The sequence below is a fragment of the Cyclopterus lumpus genome, chromosome 2 (genome assembly GCF_009769545.1).
Source record: "Cyclopterus lumpus isolate fCycLum1 chromosome 2, fCycLum1.pri, whole genome shotgun sequence".
NCBI classification, from domain to species: domain Eukaryota; kingdom Metazoa; phylum Chordata; class Actinopteri; order Perciformes; family Cyclopteridae; genus Cyclopterus; species Cyclopterus lumpus.
In genome coordinates this window covers 6,285,628-6,301,527 of record NC_046967.1, presented here as the reverse complement: position 1 = coordinate 6,301,527, position 15,900 = coordinate 6,285,628, and the positions used below count along the sequence as shown (strand labels likewise).

Here is a 15,900-nt window from a genome sequence, read left to right as displayed (position 1 = left end):
TCATGAAACACGGTGTCATTACATTCACATCATCCAATTATGGGGGGGGGGGGAGAGAGAGAGAGAGAGAACGGTATTTACAGAAAACCTTCTGATGTGAATGTCCACCAGCATCAAGCATATATATTGATCTCTTGTACCAGATGACTATGCCTCGATGCTCCTGACACATTATCATAGACCGGACAGGTACATGTTTGATACAGTTTGTAATACAGAGAATAACATATGTCTTTGAGCATCTTAGTTAATACTATAATACCTCCAAAGCCAGGCTTTAACACCATTCAGCAACACGTCAACATTGACTCTGAATCCTCCTCCTTTTCTGACAGCAAAAGGATAGTATTGCCATAAAAAAAGGATATGTATGCGGACAGATAAGGTGAAATAGCACCGTTTGGTTCCACGGCGAGGTAGCAGAGTGACGTCTTGGCGGTGAAGGAACAGATTATTATTGTTGCTCGGCATTCACTGGATTATTTCCATAGACAAACTATGAACTCTGCGCTAGCGAACAGTTAATAGTTCAGTTTAGATGAATAAAAGCAACTTACCCAAGCATCCGACTAATTTGCCTCCTCCTGTTTTCTGTTTAGAATATAGTAACCACGGTTACCGTCATGAAGCTGCGGGTATCTGTCAAAGGTCCCCACATTGAGAATCAACACTTAACGACGTGGCGCAGCGCTCGGGATGCTGCTGTAAAAACGTGGGGCGCTTAGCAATGCGTTTAAACTAGCGCTCGCCACATCTGTACATTTTTTTTATAATACAAATGCTACTGTACTGCACACACCCACCTTCTGAAAGTCATGCTGCCGGCATACATCACAACCACCCACACACACACATACACACACACACACGGAAATACTACCGTTAACAATTCTGTCTCTCTGATCTCTCTAACCTCTTGATGTACAGACATCGCTCTTCGTCCCGGTGGATTCATGTCAAAGCTTTGATGCCAGAATAGTGAAATAATATAAAGAGTGAGGTTTGAAAGGGAACTTATCGGCATCATGTACATGGTGGAAAAGTTTTGACAGCGCTTGTTGTTGCAAACTGTCCACCTGGTGCTCAAAGCTAATTGATTTAGTTCTGTTCAATTCACTTTTTACGTGCAAAAAGTTATGCGATATGTGTGCACATCCAAAAAGCTAAAAGTAGGTGTGTTTCTCCTTCCGACAAGAAATGTGGGCTTTTCTTTTGGGCATTGGGAAATGTGAGCTTGTTGGTTTGTGGGACCAACGCAGCTGGTAGTAAACAGGAAGGAGACCATGTGTTGCAAAACTAGCATGAAAAATCTGGAATTGAGACGAAAAATCATAATGCGCTATATACATGTCCAAAGAAAGCTCCTGAAATTATTAGCGCATATCCCACATGTCTTCATCTAAAAAAGGCCTCATTTGAAACATCCAAACCAAATATGCTAATAACAGGACCAGTATTAAATTCTGAATATTGTCACATTCAGACACACCAGCTCTTTACCCTCGCAAGACTACTGGAGGGGTCCTGCCCAACCAGTCTACATGTGCTTTGTGGACCCTCGGGGGGTTTTGTGGGGGGTGCTGCGGGAGTATGGGATGCCAGACTTGTTGCAACGGGCTATCCGGTCTCTGTACGCCTGCAGTAGGAGCTGTGTTCGCATTCTCGGCATTAAGTCAGACACGTTCCTGGTGGGTGTTGGCCTCCGCCAGGGCTGCCCTCTATCACCGCTCCTGTTCGTGAATTTCACGGACAGGATATCTAGGCGCAGCCGGAGGGTGGAGAACGTCGGGTTTGGGGGTCTCAGGATCGCCTCTCTGCTGTACGCAGATGATGTGGTCCTGTTGGCTTCCTCGGACTGTGACCTCCAGCATTCACTGGGGCGTTTTTGCAGCAGAGTGTGAAGCGGCAGGGAGAGGGGCAGCACCTCCAAATCTAAAGGCCATGGTGCTCTGCCGGAAACTGGTGGATTCCTCCCTCCAGGTGGGATAGAGTGCCTACCCCAAGCGAAGGAGTTCAAGTATCTCACGGTCTTGTTCACGAGTGAGGGTGAGATGGAGCGGGAGATCAATAAGTGGATCGGTGCGGCTGCAGCAGTAAAACAGGCGATGCACCGGACCGTCTTGGTGAAGAGGGAGCTGAGCCTGAAGGCTACTACTGGTCTGTCTACGTTCCAACCCTCACCTATGGTCACGAACTCTGGGTTGTGACCGAAAGAACGAGGTTGCGGATACAAGTGGACGTAATGAGTTTCCTTCGTTGGGGAGCCTGGCTCAGCCTTGAAGATAAGGTAAGGAGCTCGGACATCAGGAGGGTCTTGGAGTTGAGGCGCAACTCCGTTGTGTCGAAAGAAGTCAGCTGAGGTGGTTCGGGCATTTAATTCAGATGCCTCCTGGACACCTCCCATCAGAGGTTTTTCAGGCACATCCAACTGGGAGGAGACCCCGGGGAAGACCCAGGACACGCTGGAGGGATTATATCTCCCGGCTGGCCTTGGAACGCCTCGGGATCCCCCAGTGGACTGGTGAATGTTGCGGGTGAGAGGGAAGCCTGGGTCAGCCTGCTGGGTCTGCTGCCACAGCGACCCGACCCCGGACTAAGCGGTTGAAGCTGGATGGATGGATTAACATATCTACAATATGACTATGAATTACTTTGCAGCTTAAATGTATAGATACATATCGTGACAATATGAGCCTCCTTGTGCTTGAGAATGGCAGGGGTGAGAAAAACGCCTCTGAAAAGCTCCACTAGTCTTCCGATCCTCTTACTTCTCTCGGGGCTCTCAGTACTTTCTGGCAGCTGGGGCTCCGGCTGTCATTTCCACTTCAATTACAGCCGCCTTGGCGCCGGGAGGCTCTGCAGAGTCGCAAATATTTCAGGTGTCCCTTGAAAGACGAACGTCCGAAGCGTTCAAACGGTCTAACCCTTTGATAATCTCTCACTCCAAGTCCTCCGCCATCTTCCCGGACGAGCGGTGAGTAATGAGAGCGAGGTCTGAGCCAGGCCGTTTGGCCGTGTAATCCCTTTCATAACGCCCTTTGCTGGCGGGCCGAGGGGGGTCATAAATAAACAGCAGAACAACGGGGGAGGCAGCGTCAAGGCGGGGACGATTGTAAATTACATTATTATTAATAATTATTAATAATTATTAATCATACATTTTCATATTCATGTAAAGTGTTTATGTAACTTTGTAATGCTGTTCATTCTGTACACATGACATCTATTGCTTCTGTCCATCCGGGTAGAGGGATCCTCCTCTGTTGCTCTCCTGAAGGTTTCTTCCCTTTTTTCCCTGTGAAAGGTTATTTTTGGGGAGTTTTTCCTGATCCGATGTGAGGTCCTGGGAAAGGGATGTCGTATGTGTACAGATTGTAAAGCCCTCTGAGGCAAATTTGTAATTTGTTATATTGGGCTATACAAAATAAACTGAATTGAATTGAATTGAAATTTAATTAAATTGGTCCAGTCCCGGAGGAGGGGTGGGGGTTACGACACTGATGACTGCGAGGGGCATGCGGTGCCACGGTATGTCTGCCGCAGACACTTATTATGCTGGAGGTGTGATGGGCTGGGGAGGGAGAGATGGAGAGATGGAGAGAGGGAGGTGCTGAATGGCTGTCTGGGGGTTATGGAGACTGCTGGACCTTGTGATGATAGGGAGACCTAAAAACAGAGTAGATGTACTCCTATGTGTATGTGTATGTGTGTGTGTGTGTGTGTGTGTGTGTGTGTGTGTGTGTGTGCATGTCCCAGTGACAGGCGGTTCTCCTCCAGTAGCTGTGAAAAGGAACGGCCATGTTGGCGCACATTTGCAAAAATTGCTGCAAGGTCAGAGCAGGCCTCGTTGCTCAGTGTCAAAATGGAGGACAGGAAGGAGGCAGGTAGGGCGTGCGGGTGGGTGGGGGAGAGTCATCATTGTCTCTGGGGGAGGGAGGGCCCCCCCGGGGAACTGAGCCCTTGTCGAGTCCTTGAACTCCTCTCTCCTCCACCTGCTCACAAACAGAAAATACAGGGCTGGCTTTCTGGAACACAGTCCTGCAGATGAACAGGGCAGAGGAGGAGGGTGGTGTGTACAGGTCGGGGGGTGACCATGACGGTGATAAGAGGATTTCATTCGGTATCAATTACTAGTTGTACAACCTGAGGCAGTCACAATGTGCCAGAATACAATACTGTGTGCTGACCCACTCTATGTAAGTCCAGTAGTCGTTCATTAATAAATACATATACACAAATCATACAAGTCTCACTCCTGACTCGTCAAATGCTTTGCTCGTGCTTCTACATTTTGAAATATCTCGAATTAATATTGTTTGTGTGGTTTTATTTGAACAAATTTAAATAGAAATACGTATTATGGCTTATTAATTTGCATGACCTTTGAGCTTCGGGATATGAAGCAATTGAATACACTCCATGTAATCAATACAATAACAAAAAGGTCAAAGGGTTAAGATGATGACAATGTGTAGAGGAATCTATGACTGATGCAAGCTTGCTATTTTCTGCTGGTTATTCCTCCTTTCTTGTGTCGATCTATTTACAGTTTGAATTTTTTGCAAGAACAAGTGTCCATTCAAACTGAGAGCGTGCAAGCCCGAGCCCACCGCTGCCCCTTTAAACTGAAATTAGCCCTGGAATCACATTTACGTAATATCCCACCGACACAAAGTACTCGATATGCTCTGCAACCCACTTGGAGCCACCAGAGATGGCTACAAAGCCTGCGCTCCCACGCAGAGGAGTGGAGCGTGAGCGTGTGCTGCAGAGCGCGTACGTCCAGAGAAATATTCAGAAAGTTTAGGCAGCAAAACAGAAATGTGCCGAGATGTAAAAGTGAATGTTGAAGTGTTTACAAAGGCGGAGCGGTGAAACTGAAACTCGCTGAAACCTCTTATTCCCTTTTTACTTTCCCTCTTCCCTCAAAGAATGCGGGGAACAATAAAAAATGACCCAGTTGATAAAAGCGGACGTGATTCTCCTTTTTGAACCCGGCTTTAATTTTATGCGCCATCATAACAGTAATGTGCCAGAAGGCCATCATCAACAGAATGTAGCTTTATCAAAGGCAATTGCTCATTGAATACACAAATGACTAAAAGATTTGGGAAAGGAGGAAAACTCGCAGTCCTACAGGGGGGTGGCCAGAGCAGAAGTGGGCGTAGACAAGCCGTCCACTGGAGGTAGCTGCACCCGCACGTCTCTCATTTTTTCCGAGCACTTTCACCTCGATGCCTTCATCATTGACAGTCAACCTCACACGTCATCTATCAACCTCAAACATTCAGAGAGCGGCCAGGGCTCTTTCAAATCAAAAAGGTTCATTCCTTTTGGGAGATGAGCCAAAAACACCATAAACATCAGGGTTCATCCACCTGATCCAAACTGCCACCAATCCTAATGCTGCAGGGTTCCTATTAAAGAACATATGCTTAGAATGCAATTGAATATCCGTTTCATGGTCATACTGAGCCAAATTATGAAATAGTGGGGTTGACATACCAGAAATTAAGTAGTCGTCGTCAATACCAGTGAAGTTCCACGATTCTCAACACCCAATTTGATACCAGTGTAAAAAGCAAAAACTCAACAATACATCCCAAGTACTTCAACATACATTCCTTGATCACCGCTGCATATTTTTGCTTGTGAATTTATTATCAACTCTGGATCTTGGCAAAAACTACATTTTACAAGATTTCAATGCTATGCTACCATGATAATGTTGTAACTTTACTAATTTTTACTGAACAAAGCTTGAAAGCATCGTAGCGTGAGGTAGGACCTCCATTAACGTTAGCCGTTAGGTCAGCTAACGGCTAACGTTACTAGCTCTCCTCTGTACAATGTCAACACAGATTTGTTGTTAAAAATGGAGCATTGACAAGCAAGCAAAGGAATCAGACGCACAAAAACCTCTATTCTATTCTGCTGGTCTAGCGTTTGTTAAACTGTGTTTGAGCAGAAGCGGCAGAAACTGCGGCTCACGCTGGTGACTGACTACTTATGGAGTCCTCACAAGGATGTGTCAGCCCAAAAACTTTAAATTAGTGGCAAAGTAAAATATAGCTGAAGAGAGAGAGAGGGGGGGGGGATTCACTCCAGCGATTTCAAAACAAAAACAGCTTGCGACCTTCACTTTAAATCAAATGTTCATTTGTCAAGAGATGCTCTGACTGGCAGATCTATTCAATTCAATTCAATTCAGTTTATTTTGTATAGCCCAATATCACAAATTACAAATTTGCCTCAGAGGGCTTTACAATCTGTACACATACGACATCCCTGTCCCAGGACCTCACATCGAATCAGGAAAAACTCCCCAAAAATAACCTTTCACAGGGAAAAAAGGGAAGAAACCTTCAGGAGAGCAACAGAGGAGGATCCCTCTCCCCGGATGGACAGAAGCAATAGATGTCATGTGTACAGAATGAACAGCATTTACAAAGTTACATAAACACATTACATGAATATGACAATGTATGAATGGAACTCCAATCCATGAAACAGAAGGAGGTAGAGAGGAGGGGGCGGGGCATCAGCAGGGCCAAGGTGGGAGGCCGGCTCACCAGGCATCAGACACCTCCAGGTCCAATGGACCCTATGAGACGTGAAGTCACAACGACTCCGGGGAGGAAGCAGAGTTAATAAGGTGCAATGGAGAGATGTAAATGTATCCATAAGGATCAGATCTCTCAGCTCAAGTGGATGAACTACCACTAGACAAAAAACAAAACACAGCCATGCTCTCCACAGCGCTAGTCAAACACCATCAGCTGCTTCTTTCACTGTTGGTAACCTTGCGCACAAGAAGAGAACCTGAAAGGCTCCGTCTAGCCACTTCCAGGCTGTGCAGGCTTTGTGGTGCGAGGTCAAAAAGTTGCACCCCGCGCACATCGCCGCCTCTGCACGGCCGGGCTGAGAGCAGACATCATTGATCGGCTTTGAGTTGTTCAGAGCGTGGCGGCCACGGGCTGAGGTTTGTGCGCCGTGGTGTTCGGCCTTGTGTTGTCTTATGCATGCGCAACAGAATCCAGGTCTTTCGACTAAAAATATAAGCATCGCCTCCATCTTCGCAGAACACAAGGAGCTGGAAAAACAACCCCCCAAACAACAGCAAGGACAATAATGACAAAGAAGAAAGCAGAGAACTATTGATTGCGTAGCCACATCAAATTGCTCTTGGTTAACCGTTGACATCCTTTTTTTGTTATTATTTAATTCTGAAAAAACCATAAACAGCTATAGTTATTTTTCCTGACTTAAAAAGTGAGGATCATTTAAATTGTACTTAATAATAATGCTGACATCAACGAAGAAAATAACTGCACAAAGTCAGACTATAACGTTTACATCGGTCCGGTCCTTGACGCCATTGGGCGTACAGTGAGGTGACACTGGGTGACTGGCAGCAGAGCGATGTCGAGCTGTCCTGACACGGCAATCTCCAGCCATCGACAGGTGAATTGAAACCCTGATTTGCATATACCGCATGACCACGGTGCCTTTGACTCGGACCCATTGGCAAAGAGCGGTCCAATGGGGAGGGCTGCTGTGATTCTCGTGTCAGCCAAGACAAACAACTTGGAACTGGAATTAATCACCCTTTCATCCGACGGGGCACTTTTTTAAACTCGAGCACACATTATAAATCAAGTCGCGCACAGCTGAGGGAAACCTGTGAAGTGCATCCAGGATCCGCCGGCTTCTGTTTTTGAAGTCGCTGAGATGGTATTGTTTGGATTGGGAGCCGCTCGCCGCTCGCCGATTGAAACCCCACCATGGTTTCATTTAATCTGACAAGTATAATCTTGTGAGATTGCCCTTTCCCGCTGTGATGTTTGGAAAGCTTCGAAAATGACTCACTCCATTGATCTGAAGACACTTTAAGAGGCCTCATTGTTGTAGAGCTTTTGAAATGGAATAATACCAAACAATGCCACTCAGTGAGCGAGTCAACCATGCAATAAAGGCTTAATAGTTTTATCATTGCTTCGAAAGTGTGTGGTCCATCTGTGCGTGTCTGTGTTGGGCTCTTCCTGTCTGTAAATCGGTCAGCAGTTTATTTATTACCTCGGTAAACATGAGTCCATGGTCTCAATCTCTAGTTTCAAGTCTTCAATACAGCATGATGTTCATTTAGTAAATGATTGTCCATTTAGAGTAAAATAAAGCAGTGTATGCAACCTTGTGATTGACAGGTCGCTCCCACGGCGTTGTTCTGTCTGGTTGCAGAGAAATGTCTTATTAGAAGTTCAGTTGTACTTAGCTCCACCCTCTCGTATCTTTTCTGGTTCAGAAAAACTAAATGGTAATGGCCAAAAAAATTAGACGACGACGGCGGCATAAAAAAAACAAGATGGTGACGGTACAAATGGAAGCTAGAGTACAAAACCTTTGTCCACAAACCAATGGGTTATTTCACTTTCAAATCCTAAACTCTTTGGAGATAAATTCCTATTTTAATTAGCAATCAAAGACATTACAATTCATACCTTCCGAGGGATGCACACACACACACGTCCATACTCCATCTCATCAAGCGCTTTACCTCCCACTGCTCCTAAATGGATTTCTCCCTGAGGCCGACATTCAAGGTTCGTGTTCCTAATGACCCACCACAATTCAACCGTGATTGATCAGTGAAAACCCACTAATGAGTTACAACCACCACGCCAAGACGTTACTCTCTCGAGGCTCCTTCGCGACTGTATTAAGCACTGTGCTCCCCGATGTATCGCTGTGCGGTCAGATAATTCCCATCGGCCTGGCCGTGGCGTGTGCGTGGCAACAACACAGTGTCCTGTGTTCGCACTTCAAACCGTCCGGCGACCGCTCGTCTCAAGGACGGCTGGGGAAGATGTACGAGTCGGTGGCGTAATGTATTCATAGGGAAAAATATTGAGAAATTGCTCCTGAGACATAATAAAGTGCCTGCTGAGGTGTATTTGATAAATTATGATGAATCTATGCAAACAGCGCCTGCAGCGGGATCGCCGGCTTGTACTGTTCAATTAGCGCGTCGCTGTGGTGGTAGACTAATACTTGAACTGGGTGAGCAATGAATCCATCTATTATTGAAATTCATGCTTGTTTTATACCCAGCTTTATGATGAAATCAAAGGCAATATCTCGAGTTTGGTAGAGATAAAAAGAGCCAACTCCGAAGCTCAGATTAGTCTTAAAATCAATACTTTATGCATGGGACCGTTGTTAAGACACCCATTTAAAAGCATAGCAGCAAGACAAAGACACTTTTTTTACGCAGTGGGAAGAAGCCTCATCAAGGAAGTCAAATAATATTAGGACATTACACTCCGAGCTCCTGCAGTATATTAACTATAATTCATCATAGTTTTTCTATTCCACTAAATGAATATAAGAAAAAAGAAATCAAATCGCCCCGACTTATCTCAAGGGTTGATTGAATATTTGAAAAGAGTGAGTTTCATAAATGAAAAGGCCGGAAAAAGTGCTGCTTTTTAACTATTTGTACTGGGGAGTAAGGGGAGGCGGTTCAAAGGAGGCTGAATTGACGCTAAGATACTATTGGTCCCCGAGGCCCGTCGATACATCCGCTCCCTTTTTTCACTAAATATTTCACCAGGAGGTTATGCGTGACTCACCCGTGCGTTGGGATTCCACATTCATGTTCTCGTGTGGAGCAGAAGCCTCAGCCACCCCTTTGTAGTATGTGATTAGATGCGGCTTTGAAGGCCTGTGTTGCTTTCTTTCCTTGTAGCCGGAGAAAAAGCCACAGCAAAGCCCATTCCTATGATCCCCCCGGAAGCTTCCGTCCTCGCTGGCAATAGCTTTTGTTTCAATTAGCCTGCTGCTGCTGCTGCTGCTGCCGACTATCGTCTCGAAGTTTGATGGCTTTTTGGGCTTGCACACAGATGGAAAAGCAACATGTCCGGCTGCGGCGCCGCCCACCATGAGAAAATGACATCACACTAAAACACTCATTCAAGGCTAGAAAAATGCTAATTGTATGCAGATTTGTGGCATGAGTCATGTAATAATTTGGCATGCTGAGTGGTGATTAGGTGAGAGGGAGTAAGTGGCAGTCACCGAGGCTCGGCGAAGGCTGAACACCGCGGGGCGAGGGGAAGTGAACGCTGGGCGGTTTCCTTTCTTTGCTCAGTGTGAGAGGTGACCTTTTTCACACAGACCCCGCCTGTGGCGCTGAGGGAAGCGCACACATGACGGGGATTTGAACTTTAGTATGCTAACTGATTGCGTCTCTGCGGGCTGCGACACCGGCGGGCCAATGAGGGGGGAGGACACGGACGGGAAGAAGAGAGCGAGATGTTCTTAACGTCCTATTTAAAACACACCCAGATGTGGTTTCCGCACCCGGGAGCCACCCGGAGCTGAAAAGGTGTCCCCCCACTTTCGGAGGACACACACAGTGTGGCGTCCGTAAACCGTGTTCCACCAGATGTTTACACGGAGATCAGTTCACTGACATGATCGGAGAAAAGTAATCAAGTGACGGTATTTCTGAATCTTTTCTGTCAAGGCTGACATTAGCTGTTTAAATGGCCTGATCCCCTTCTTAGGGAGCAAATACATTCAAACCAATCACAGAAGCACCAGGACTGCATTCCCGAGGAGCCAGAACACCTTCGTCAAGTATTAAAGAAAAACACGACCCCAGTGGATCGTAGACAATACATGTTATGAAGTGCTGGAGTCCGCTACAATGTGCCTTCACTTGTGCACTCTAGCTGATGTTAGTGTGTCTTCATAAACAGGCCACAGTCTTATTGCTACTGTTTTAGCCAGGGCTTCCTTGGAGAAGAGCTTTTTGAAATCTCAAAAAAACAAAAAATTGTTTTTATATTAAATAGAAAAACTTCATTATTAAAATAAATGTATTATATGCCAGTATTAAGTGCCTTGTACGTTTGAAATGGGCCGAATGTCTACATTTTCTAAATAAATTCAAAATAATACCATTTGTCCAATTTCACTAAAGGCATCAACATAATCCAATCCGTTCTTTAACACAAGACGTCCACCAGGAAAAAACCCTTTGCTGTGTCGCTGTACAACGACCATATTTCCTCTTCAATTGGGTAATTCCCTTTTGATGACTAAAGGAACCCGGGAGACCTAAACCCATGCAAGGGTGACAAAGCCTTTGCTTCATTAGGCCGCGAAGATTGAAGCAGTGAACCTCAGAGGCAACGATAACTTATTTTCACGTCTCTCTGTGTGTGTGTGTGTGTGTGTGTGTGTGTGTGCGTGTGTGTGTGTGTGTGTGTGTGTGTGTGCTGTGTCAGCGTAGCGTACCTGACTCAGCTGGCTCTCGTCCCAGGCAATATGGGCTCCGTGTCTTCATAGCATGTCTGTGAGAGGGAGAGAAGAAAAAAGACGAGAGCCAGGTCAAGACAACTGATATGCGACTTATGGAAAATATCTTAAATAATGCTGGGAAGGTGCTTTTAAGACTGTCAGACTGTCAAGCTAAAAAAAAAAAAACTTTAATTATCAAATAAACATATTTTACTGAGGCTGTGAATCTGTAAAAAAAAAAAAAAAGAAGAAAAAAGAAGCATCTCTGAATAAATGAATTGAGTTGAACCCATTCCATCAGAAATTGGAACAATGACTCGTTTTCAAGCAGCGGATAAAACACGAAGGCTCGACTCAAATGCATCTAGACACGAACCACGTGTGAAGTTCTGAGTGTCACCCGCCGACGGCTCGTCAGTGCGCCGCAGCCTCTTCTATCAAAACTACGGCAACAAAACAGGCGGAGAAGATGGAGGGATGTGTGCTCTGTTATGAGGACTTATCAATCAAGGCTCACTCGCGCCCGGGAAAAGGTCAAATGAAAATTCTCTCGTATCAAATTGAGTTTTTCACTTGATTAATAAGCCTCCGTGGCCGATGCCGCCGCAGCGACACACAAACACACAAACACACACACGCTGCGCCGCGCGCAAGCAATTTCAAGTCATTGAGGTTTTTCATTTCCCCTTGAGGACCACGTTGAACTCGGATAACACAAGTCCAATTAATGTATTCCAAAGGAAAATATTTCAATTGGGTTTCCCGTCTCCACCCGGAGAGCTTCCTGTCTGGAAGGAGCACTACCACTTATATTTACTATACGCTGTATTGAGAAGTCAACTGACACGTTTGAAGCCGCTGTTTCTACAACTGCTTATAAAGCATGGGGCCGCACTAATATTATTAATGTATTTGGAGAATAGATTCCAGTGGTGGCCGTTTGATTGATCACATTTTAGAAAAGTATCGTGGTTATAAGCGTGAAAACGTGAACAACTCAAACAAGTAAGAAAATACATTATTGTATTTCTGTTTTAATACAAACTTCTACACCGGCAACCTGTTATCCCGCCGGTTTTGATTGACAGCTGATCAATCTCATATCTCTTATCGAATAACTTTCACAATTACAAATATTTGTTGTTTTGTAGGGGCATTCATCACAATACAATGTCTTTGGACAACAATACCATATTTATTGATATCACAACGTCTGCGATAAATATGAGGAAATATATTTATTTTTAATACAATCAGTAACTTCACATAAACACATATATTCAAAATTCTATAGAGCGATGGTGATTAGAAGCTTCAATCGAAAACCAGTAGAAGCTTTGAATATTAAAATAAATGACACTTGGTACAGCCCTGGCAGCAACTGCCAGGGCTGTACCAAGTGTCATTTATTTATATTATCTGTTTGTATTATTTATATTATCTGTTTGTCCAACAAACAGTCTGCAACAGAAATATATTTTATATAACGTATGATAACAAAAAGGTGGCAAATCGTCACATTTGAGAAGCAAATATTTGGCATTTGTTATTGAAAAATGACTCAGTCTTGTTTTTGTCCAACCAACGACCCGAAACCCAAAGATATTCTGTTTACAGTGATATGAAACATACGAAAAGCAGCAAATCATCCAATTAGAAAAGCTGGAACCAGCCTGCTAAAAGAAAGACTCAAAAGATGAACTTATAATAAAAAAAGGTTACATACATTGTGTGTAAAAAACTAATGGTTTCAGTGACGTGACAGTTGGAGTATATCATCCTGGACCAGAGACAGACCGAGCCTCGCTGCTACTCAGCCTAACAAGATTAGACCATCATGGTGTGACGATCTCCCTGTCATCAAGCTTAAGAGGGAGAGAGAGAGAGAGAGGAAGCGCCACGTCAAGGTCAGGATGGAGCCCTGTCTCAGGCTAGCAGTGCACGCTGGGTAATTGGGAAGAACTTCCTGCCCTCGGACTTGAGTGGCATGCCTCGGCCGCGAAAGTCAGTTACCCCGATCGGAGCTTAGCTGCGTCGGGCTGTCAGCTCGGCTCCGGAGTAATCGCCCATTAACAAGCCGCTCACGATCCAGAACGCCTCGCGGAGACACACACTGTGTGTGTGAACCACATAGAACGAGGTTCACACTCTGCGAGCACACACTCGGCGGAGGCAGCCGATGAGCAATCCCCTTGCATATTGGCTCATTAAAGAGATTGCGGAGGAATACTTATCAGTGCATCGCGATCACGATGGCCCCGGCACACTTCTGCTTCGCTGCGGCGCTGATTCACACTTTTATTTTCACCTCACCGTGGAAACACAAACATAGTTGTATTCTGACGCTGGAAAAAGAAATGGTGGCGTGTGGAATGCATAACCCCCACCCCCTCTGTCAATGTGCTAAACAGCATAATATGAATTATTGCTCTCATTACAGTGGGAGGCCGAGAAATAACATACGCTCTTAATTATTCAACGACGGGGAATAATAAAAGGGAGAGCAAATGCACCTTTAGTTTCTGCTGCCAATAGCATTTACACTTCATATCTCTCTCTCCCCCTTCGGTGGCAGAAGCAGGCTCCGTTTCTCTGTTGTGGAAATCATTTCTAAAAGGCGATGACTGATGAGCTTATCTCTTCCCGTCTTTGTTTGTCTGCGAGAGCTCACTGTGGAAATTACCATGAGAGCCCAATAAAGATGTGCTTTGCAGTGACGGTTGTTTTTTTTGTGGGGGGTTCTCTCCCAAGCGATTTATCAAGCCTAGCGTGTAATTGTTATTGTTTTGGTGTGCCGTTAACGTGATGATTGGGCGGGTCATTTGGCTGACGTTCCAATTAAAGTCAGGGTTCGGTTCGCAGGTTTGAAGTTTTTATGGTGAAGAACTTCTTGTAATAAAACAAGTTAGTGTATCGTTGTTCCTCTGGTATTGTTATCCACCCCTGATGGAAGTCTTTTAGAACTTACTTGTTTATAAAAGCCTTACATCCCTTCTTAGATCAGAGATGTTCTTGTACTTGATGCTTTTCTTTTCATGTTCCTTGTGTGTCTCGTAGACGTGACAGTGAGGTTGCCTTCTGTCTTCTCTCTCTCTCTGTATCATTAAAAGGAAATTAGAGACCCATGTGATTAATCGGTAATGTTGTAGCCTTAGTTTTTTAAACTGTTCTTATGATATTATGTCTCAATATGAACTTAAAAGGTACAGGAAGGTCGACCTAGAATGTAAGTATGTACAATTTATATATAGTGCTTTTTACAGTCAGTCACAAAGTGCTTGAACGGAGTAATAATAAGAGAACAAAATTAACACAATATAACCATACAAGAGGCCAATAAATTACGGGAAGTTTTTAACAGAAAAGACACATTTTATTGAATGGCGTTTGAAATCAGGTGCTCTGTGCTAAATGTTAACATGAGCATGCTTTCCTGACTTTGTAAAACACAAATCATATATATATATATATATATATATATATATATATATATGAATGTAGTGAATTGTTTTTCATTATAATAATTGTATCCACTGTCCGCACTACTGACAAACAGCACGAATAAAGTGTCATAATTTACAGTTGGCAAGGTCAAACTAAATTCCTTGAGAGATAAATGCTGTAGATGAATCCATAAAGGCTGCAGGGCTCCTCTGACCTTTCAGAGCGAGTTGCCAGTCATTCTTTAAGTGGACATGATTCAGAGCTATAAAGCGGTAGCCTTCAAAGGAAAATGAAGCAACAAAATGAGTAATTATTGCTTTGGAAACGTGACAGAAAGCACTGGATTACTTTTGCTCTCTAGGAATAGAGAGTGCTGATCAGTGCTGCTGACCGGGGTCGGGGGGGAGAGATGATCTGCAAGATCCTGAGATACCCGCCGGGGCAAACCAGATAATTAACTTTCAGCTTGAAGGCATCCTTAAGACTTCCCGTCAGTTGCTGTCGGCGTTTCCAGTGACGGACGGCAGATATGGAGATTTTTTCTCTTCTTTCAAATCGCTTCGCTGGTGATTATATGATTCACGCTCGACAGACACCCAAAGCTGGACATCAACCGATGCTGCCGTTCAGTGTGTTCACTGTGCCGTCGCATAGGAAATTCAAGGTCACATGTCACTCCCCTGCTCACTGGAGTCTGTTCCAATTGAAATTCTAGCTCATATCCATCTCACACGGGGCCTCGTCAAACCAGCAGGACTTTGTTGCTTTAAATGAACGACTGCCTGCTGTGCTCAGAAAAAAAAACTATCTTTTAGGAAGAGAAAGCATAATGATTCCAGTCAGAAAGACATCTGTACTACATTACTGGACACTTGAGTTCACGCCTCACCAAGAAAGGTCTTTTAGTTCAGCCGAGCTCCCTAGAGCCAGAGGAGCCGAGTCCAGCTCGACTTAAAGAACAACTTAGCATCGCGGTTTAGCTTGAACTTTCCCCACAGCTAGCAGAGCGCTAAGCTTAGCCCAACGCCAGAGGACGGCGGGGCTGTGAATGAGTTGTAAACACTAATCAAGACCACTACCTGCTAAGTAGAAGTGGTAGACTCTAACACACCAACCGGGGGTGTGACGAACAAACAACACAAAAATATGAAA

General features: G+C 44.7%; 1 protein-coding gene across 4 annotated transcripts in view; it reads right to left on the bottom strand.

Moving 5' to 3' along the window:
• LOC117740932 (beta-1,3-galactosyltransferase 1-like) overlaps positions 1–15,900 on the bottom strand; it is a 115,124-nt gene that overhangs the window by 52,279 nt on the left and 46,945 nt on the right. For all 4 annotated transcript variants that reach the window (XR_004610654.1, XM_034547625.1, XM_034547617.1 and 1 more), the window contains one exon: positions 11,302–11,357. The gene's annotated coding sequence lies outside the window, so the exon portion shown is untranslated. The remainder of the gene's footprint in view (positions 1–11,301; positions 11,358–15,900) is intronic.